Genomic DNA, 9,005 nt, shown 5'->3' with positions numbered 1-9,005 from the left:
CTCCACCTCCTCCTTGTTGGTGCTGTAGCCGTGTTTGCGTGGGGTGTCCATCAACCAGCCATCCTCCACTCCAAACATCTGGACCTTCGAGCGTTGCACGGCACTCATCCGTGAACAAAACAGTTTTGAAATCAGTCTTCATGCATTGTTTGGCCCACTGGAGCCGCTTCTGCTTGTGTGCAGTGGATAGAGGAGGTCAACAGGATGGCGTACGCACGGCTGCAAACCTCTGAAGGACCCTGCATCTTGTTGTTCGGGGGACGTTGGAGGCACCAGCAGCTTCAAAAACTTGTCTGTTGCTATGACAAGGCTTTTTTCCGCTGCTCTTTTAACCTGACCTAATTGCCTGTAGGAAAGAGTCCTCAATTTGCCCTTATCAGCACGCACACGTGTGTACTGTGAATCAGCAACATACTTCTTGATTGCCAAGACACTTCATCCTGATCATCGCACAATGTTGATTGTAGTCATGCCTTGACCTAAACACTCCACAATTTGTTGCTTCTCAGCAGCCGACACATCCTTTTTCTTTCCCATTTTGGCTGAAAATGTAGGCTGCTTAATAATGTGGGACAGTCTTCTTAAGTAGTCTTGCCTTTCATTGGACACACCTGCCAAACTAATTAGCACAGGTGTCTGCATTTGCTTACAGTGATATAAAGAGCCCTGACACACATCACCATCAATGAGTTTAACTGACAAACAAACAAATTCTTCCCTTATCACTCCTAAACACTTTTTGCATAATAATTTGGAACACAGTGTACATGTGCTTTTCCACAAAACACCAGTGGTTCACGTAGTGAATCTTACAGTTCTAACTTGCCAACCGTGGTCTGTATGGAGTTGTTCAATAATGGGCCCAAAATTAAGATAACATAGACGGGAGAGGTCTCTATGAATAGGAATTCCTAAGTATTTGATACCCTGTGAGGGCAAGGCAAAGGGAAAGTTGGACTGGATGGAATCCTATATGGATTTGGGGAGGGAGACATCGAGGGTCTCAGACTTCGCTGCATTGATTTTAAAATTTGACCATGTAACAAAGTGATCTATTTCAGCCATAACAGCAGGGATGGATATATGTGATTGAGTGATATATACTAGGACATCATCAGCAAATAGAGAGCACTTGTACTCGGTGCCTCCCACCTCAATCCACCTAATATTGGGGTTATGGCAAATTGATGAGAGCAGGTGCTCCGTCACTAGGATGTATAAGAGAGGGGACAGAGGACATCCCTGCCTTGTCCCATTCGTGATTATGAAAGGTGATGAAAATGTTCTGACGCTCCCTATGGGCCTTGGGACACCTGGAGCCAGACCCTTTTTGGTGGATGCTGGTGGTTGTAGTCTCTGTGGCAGTGACTCGGTTCCGTGGCTCAGGGCGGTCAAAAAAGTGGCGGAACTATTTATGTGGTTTTGATGTTTAAATGTCCGACTATGCCACCCGTGGATTGCGGTCAGAGTGAACCGCCGCTGCAGGGCAGAACGCTGAGGCTGGTGTTGTGGGTGCAGCAGAGCGTAGCATAACTCCCCACGGGAGGAGTATAGCCTCAGGGCAGTGTATGCGGAGGATGGGGGTGATGGTGTAGGGCAGCAGCAGTAACGACACGGAGTCAGTGATGCAGTCCAGGGCCTTTACTCACAGTTCTTATTATCCAGACCACTTCTGCAGGTAACGGCTGCCCATGTCGTACTTTGCTCACCAGGTGAGGGGCTCACACAAGTCCCAGATAACTTTGGAGCACTTCACAAGACCCCCTTTGTGTGTCCTTTGTCTGGCCTTTTATACCAACTTTTCTGTCCGGCTGCCTCGGGACTCCTCTTGGTAAACTTGGCGCCAGTTTCCCTGACCCTATGTGGTGCCTTCCTAGCGGGTGTAGGGAGGGGCTGCGCCACATAAAATGTCACAGCCTCCGGTTTCTAGCTGAGGGTTGTTTCCCGCCTCCACTAGTTTCGGGGACCGGTCTCCCCCTTTGGTCTGACCCCTCCACGCAGGTGGATTCGGGCGTGCGGTGGTGACTCGCCCGTCTGCACCCCTGGGATCCCTTCATTCCTCGTTCCTGGAGCCTTCTCCGCTCCTCTTCCTTCCTTCTCCCTCTTCCAGGCCTGGGCCTCTGTTACTAGGCCCTCCTCCAGAGCAGAGCTCATGCAGAACCCCTGCTCCCTGTCACTTCTGCTCAGACTTCTCTGCACTGAACTAAGATGGTGCCCACCTTTTATACTCCCTTCTCAATGCATCCAGGAACTGCTTCCTCACTGCTCCCGCACTGCAGGGTTCCCCTTCCTCAGTGTTCCCTCCCCCCACTCCAGCCAGGGACAGGGACTGTGATGCCCATCTCAGGGGCATATTGGTCGCCCTGCCCCACCGCAATGTGGTGTAATGCATGCAGGTGTCGGGTCCCGATCCACACTCCATCCTTACCTGAGAGTGAGATATCACACCTCTGGGTAAGGTGCAATACCTCTGTAGCAACCGAGCCCTCATGGTGCTACAGTTCCATTTATCTTCAACCTAGGTGATGTATTGCGATACAGGGCCGTGATTTTGGCTATAATAGGGTCCCCTAGAACCCTACCCCAAGCTTTTTAAGAGAATAATATATGGCATGCCAGGAGACTCTATGGAATGCTTTCTCAGCATCCAACGAGAGTATCTAATTACAAATTTTTAACTGCATCTAACCCAGGAAATACTTTGCACCTAGTAGCAGTGTCTGCTAGTCAGCGGATTATCCCGGCTGTTAAGCAAGCTACATCACCTGTAGTTTGGACACTTAATTTTTTCAAAGAAAATTCTTCGGGACCACGGGATACTCAGTGAAGAGCATCAGGAGGCACCCCAAGGCATAGGGGCTGGGACTGGCGGTAGGATGCCTTGCGGTGGACAGCCGAGCTCGATCCTTATAAAAGCTTTTTAACTGCAGCAGCTTTAGTGGACGCTACTGGAGCTGGAATTACGCGGCTGCTGGCATGAGACTTGCCCTCAAATAGAACCTTGTAAAAGGATTTAAAGTGTATTCATTCAAATTAGAGAGACAATTTAAATAAAAAAGCTTAGAGCTGCCTCCACCACAGGGGGGCTCGCTCGACCCACCAGCGGACAGGCACCAGTATTGGGAGAGGAGTGCTGGCCGTTAGGGTCCACCGCGGCTCTGGCACAAACCCGTCGACACGGAGGTGGCACGGGCAGAAACGGACTGGCCGTGTCGGCTTCTCACTTTTTGGATTTTAGAAGGGCATGACATGCCTATATCTGTGTCTCCCCCTCCTTTTACTCCTCCACCTCTTTTCTTTTCGCATGACTATATGTACTTGTCACTTTTCCATGTGTTAGTTATGTCTTCTGAGCAGTTTGTCAGCTTTTGGTCACCTTTGAAGGTGTTTTCTATGTGTTTCTATGTGTTTTTGTTTGTTTGCCATTGGTTTTAACGGTGTTTGAAGGTGTTCGACGAACAGTTCGACTAACAGTTCGGCGAACACACGGGTGTTCGATGAACCGAACCAAACTTGAACACTACGGGGGTGGCTCAACACTACTTCTTATCTGAGCCGACGAATCCGGACCCTTCCCTCACAGATCCCAAAATAAGCAAAAGCTCCGGCCAATAGTGATATTGTGCAACAATTCCTGAATGACGCCGACCTCATAGGACTCAGTACCGTGGCCCGCTTCAATGTCCACTCTGGCCATAGGATAGTCCTTAGCATTGCCATGAATGCATCGTATGCCAAATTTTTTCCCCGGGATCAGTTGGAGAGGAAGGGTGGCACTCACAAGGGTCACCAGACTCCCGGAATCTAACAATGGCATTAACTGCCATTTTTTTACCTTCACGGGGCATACTTGTGGCTCCTTGCTGGGTGGACAGTTCACACTGCAGGCCGGATACGAATAATATGAACAGCGGCGCCCTATGCTGCAGTCCATCTTCTCCGGGGTCAGGGGAAAATAGTCAGCTATATGGCCTTGCCCATGGCACCTCCAGCAAATCACATCACTCATAGGGACCTTGGGCACCACCTCCCCCGTCCCTTTGGACCTTTTACACCCACCCCCTTTTGAGACTCTGCTCCCTGTTGGGACCCCCCCAGTATAAAGTGGGCTGCCTCCCAAGGAATCTTCAACCCCCTGGTATATCTTGACCAGTCCGACCAGTTCATTGGCATTCCGGGGATCACCCTGGGCAACCCAAATCTGTTTGGGCCTCAGTAGGAAGTGCACAAACTGGTCTGTTACCACTTACTCTTTCATCTGCGCAGGCATAGAGGACTTCAGCTGCAGCCACTTCTGGACCAGGTGCAAAAAAGGTCAAACATTTGAGAGTGAGGGGGTTTGTCTCAGTGTTAAGCCCAACGGTGGACCCGCTGTGCCCTGACAGACTTCACCCCGAAGCGCTCCAGAATCTCAGTTTTTAGCTTACCATACTCTTTGGCATCCTGCAAAACTATATCATAATAAGCCTTCTGGGGCTTCCCCGTCAAGTATGGCGCCAGCACCTCTGCACACTGCTCTGTTAGAAATCTCTCTCTCTCGGTAACCCTTTCAAACCACATCAGAAAGGCCTCTATATTACCCCTGGGGTCATTTTCTGCAGTGCTCCGCTTACCGACTTCCGGATGGAAAATTCGCCCACTGACCTTATCAGTGGTGTCGCTGTGCCATGGACCGTCTCTGCAAGCAACTCGATCTGCTGCTGAAATGGCAGCCCGTCCAACATCAGCTCACACTTCTCGGTACTTCGACACACAAAAATCTTTATGCCTTGACTTTCATGACTACAGAATTGGGCAATGGCCTGATCTTTAATGCGTTTTTAGAAATAATGTGCATTAGCAAAGCCACGGTTTAGGTCACTGAAGGTCATCATTAAGCGAAACTCATACAGCTTTCCTACAGACTGAAAGAGGGGTATCAATGCATCTTTATGTATCTCCTGAGGAATACTGCCAATAAAAATTTCATAACCATGTAGAGGAGCTTCTCCAACCCAACCTGGATGTGGGCAACCATATTTCCTTTGTATATTCTCTTGCACAAGTGATACAATAGAGTTCCTCATCCACTCGATGAGTCCAGCTTTATTTTTCCTCACCACAGAGTTGAGCCTTATTTATGGCTCGCAGGATGCACTGGCTGCGCCCTTCTGCTCCATGGCTCCTTTCGTGCAGTGTCTGTGTCTCTTTGCATAAACCATGCTACCAAGCTGATAGTCTGCAGAGAGTATGATCTTTGATTCTCCTTGTATAGTCTCTTTCAATTGTCTGTCTCTAATCTTCTGCTACTGAGGCATATGTTCCTTAAATAGTTCAATTATCCTTTGAAGTACACATTTACAGGTCTAAAATTAGGGAGGGTATTTTTCCACAGGGCTGAGGTCTCATAGTTTGAGCTTTTAATCAATTTACATAATTGGCATAGCAGGGGGCTATTGTGAATAAACCTCTAGCTGGTTTTAGTATAATATGCAATTAGCATAGTAACAAACATCATTATTTGAGAACCAAGGGAATACAACAATCAGGGTTATACAAATATTGGTCTGTCCTTCTTGACCCACCACAGAAATACACATACATTCACAAATCAGCACAAGCACAATAGTGTATTTCTCTTGGCTTAACAAATCTAACAGTCTGGCTGATTAAGATTATATACTGTTTTGTCACAGTAGTGGAGGGCCAAAGCTAAAAATGTATTTTCTATAATTAAGAAGTGGGTCTCTTAGACTGGTAATGATAATACACTAACTGCATGGGCTCAAAAACATTGACCCCTGGGGGGTATACATATACATGAAGTTAGAGGTAGGCCTCTAAAAATAGTTCCTACGCGTGTCATAAACACCCTTAAAAAAGCTATGTGGCCGTTACATGAAGGTCACCCTGTTAATATGGTGGTGAAGGATGAGGAGAAGGAGGAGGGCAACATAAAATAGAAGAAATTCTGAGGCATACATATTACCCATGTCTGGGTGTGAAGGGGTGCATGGGAATAAACCTCCAAAAAAATAACCACTGGATTTGAGTTTATGTTCAATGCAATCATTCGGTGGTGTTGAGAAGTCTTACCCAATCCAGCCTTTGTTCATTTTGATAAGAGTCAGCCTGTCAGCATTTTCAGTTGACAGGTGGATGCGCCTATCAGTTAAAATGCCCCTGGCGACATTAAAAACCATCTCTGACAAAACGCTAGCGGCCATGACCTCTAATGCATACAGAGACAGTTCATGCCACGTGTCCAGCTTGGCTACACAACAGTTATAAGGCACAAATAGGAATCATGGAGAACACTGGTATAGTTGCCAAGGTAGTCGTTCAGCATCTTCCAAAACGTTTCCCTTCTTGTCAGAGTATCCCATGTATCAGAGCCTGGGCTCTTGGAGGGTCTGAGAAAACTGTCCCAGACCTTTAATAGCATTCCCCTGTCTCTGCCGTGCCTGGTTTGTTTCTCCCTTGCATGTACTCCTTGGGTGTCCAATTGCCATCTGTGACCTCTGCTGCCAGCGTTGTCAGATGGGAATTTTTTTTAATAATTCTTCAACAAGGATCTGAAATAGTGAATACTGAATATCTCCAAAAATTAACTTCTTCTTTTTCCTCCCTCTACTAACCTACCTATATCTGACTTTTACTAGCCTACCTCTACTTGAATTTTACTAACCTACCTGTATATATGACTTTCATTAAGCTACCTATAAGTGCTTCTCACAAAATTTGAGTATCATCAAAAAGTTAATTTATTTCAGTTATTCAATACAAAAAGTGAAGCTTATTTATTATATAGAGTCATTACAAACAGAGTGATCTATTTCAAGTGTTTATTTCTGTTAATGTTGATGATTATGGCTTAATGCCAATGAAAAAACAAAGTCATTATCTCATTAAATTAGAATACTTTATTACACCAGCTTGAAAAATGATTTTAAAATGCAAAATGTTGGTCTACTGAAATATATGTCCAGTAATTGCACTCAATACTTGGTCGGGGCTCCTTTTTTATCACTTACTGCATCAATGCAGAGTGGCATGAAGGTGATCAGCCTGTGGCACTGCTGAGGTGTTATAGAAGCCCAGGTTGCTTTGATAGCAGCCATAAACTTGTCTGCATTGTTGGGTCTGGAAGCGGAACATAAAGTAGGCCATGTGTGCTACACTGCCAAAAGCCAAGACTTCCCTGTCCAATCCAAGAGGACGACTGTCCATGTTCTATTCTTCTTCTTCCTATACCTCATTATAACCCAATCCTCATTGAGATGTGATAACGCTAATGATGGTGACGCTAATTATGGCCTCATCGCTGCTCACCATCTTGGTCGAGTCTTCAAAGTTTTGGAGGATGGTACAGATGTTAAACACCCATGACCACTCATCAGCTCTTATGTGCGGAAGCTGACCTGATTCTGATGGGCGTGTTGAAGCTGGAAGCCAACAAATGCCCTCTGCTGCTCACAAATTATTTCAAACATCTGCAACGTTGATTTCCAATGTGTGGTCACATCGCACACCAGTCGGTGAGCTGGAAGCTGCAAACGCTGCTGAAGCATTGCCACGGCGGCAGAAGCTGTAGTTAAATTTATGAAATGGGCACACACGCGGAATATTTTCACAAGCCACTCTGGTAGATCTGTGTAGGTTTTGAGAAACCGCTGAACCACTAAATTGAGCACATGGGCCAATCATGGTACATGTGCAAAGTTGCCAAGCCTCAGAGCCGCTACCTTGTTTCCGCTATTGTCACATACAATCATGCCTGGCTGTAGGCTCAGCGGTGAGAGCCACATATCTGCCTTCTCTGTTTCAGCTTTCAACAACTCTGCAGTGGTGTGTGGTTTGTCACCTAAGCATACAGTCCTGCTTAATGTTATTGACACCCAAGAAGTTTAAGTATGTAATCAAGAATATCTTAGTTTGAAATAATTTGGAGCATATCTCCTATGTTATGCAGGCATTATCCACAGTAAAAAAAATACTTTCTTCTGTTACTAACATTATACAACAGGGGACATCTCAGTTTGAAATAGTTTGCAGTATATCTGCTATGTTATACAAGTGTCATCTACATTAAAAAAATACTTTCCTCTGTTACTAACATGATACAGCAAGCCATATCTCACCTTGTCATTTAGTGCTTCTAAAAATTAGCTTTGTGAAGGGCTGCTGCAGAGCCAAAAAAATATATATTTTTCAGTTGCTAAAGTGATACAGCAAGCCATATTTCACCTTGTCATTTAGTGCCACTGAAATTCAGGTTTGTGCAGAACAGGTGCTGAGTAAAAAATGTAATTTATTTTTTGCTAATAGCGTGCTCCTACCACACTATCTGATATATCACCAATATGCACACCAGGGTCAGGGTATAATGTCCCACTTAGCACTATCTTATGTAGGAAAACCAAAAACAAAAAATGTGCTAGGACCAAATTATTCACCCATATAGAGATAAAAAATGATAATCTTTATTGAACACAAAAAGATAAAAATTACATAAAAGGTACATAAAAAACATTCCAAGATACAGACACAAACATATTAGTGGGTGAGCACTATGGGAGACCCTGATCACTAGTATATATGAATATATAAATAAATATAAGGAATGATAAATAGGTAAATGTAGATAAATATATATAAATTACACCGGTCATTCCTATAAATATATATAAAAAATACATAGAGTGACAAATAAATAGTTATAGATAAATGTAAATATAAAAGTTCCACAGGTCACTCATATAATGAGGGTATACAAACAGCCCATAGCTATGTATAGGGAGTATCAATGAACATTGCCATGTGTAACCATACTCACCCACCAACACCCAATGCACAAATGCTTCGTCAGGGTTGGTTGGTAGGTGGATGACCCAGCTATTTAATGGACAGGTAATCAATGAGGGACAACGATATAAATAAAAACAGGTGAGACCAAGTAGTGTTTGAGTAGATATTGCCCGTCATGAATACGCCACGCATGCGCACTAAATTTACTCATAGGAGGA

The sequence above is a fragment of the Phyllobates terribilis genome, unplaced genomic scaffold (genome assembly GCF_046119375.1).
Source record: "Phyllobates terribilis strain yellow unplaced genomic scaffold, ASM4611937v1 Scaffold_11__3_contigs__length_659146591, whole genome shotgun sequence".
In the NCBI taxonomy this organism is placed as follows: Eukaryota; Metazoa; Chordata; class Amphibia; order Anura; family Dendrobatidae; genus Phyllobates; species Phyllobates terribilis.
Note: the sequence above shows the minus strand (reverse complement) of the source record.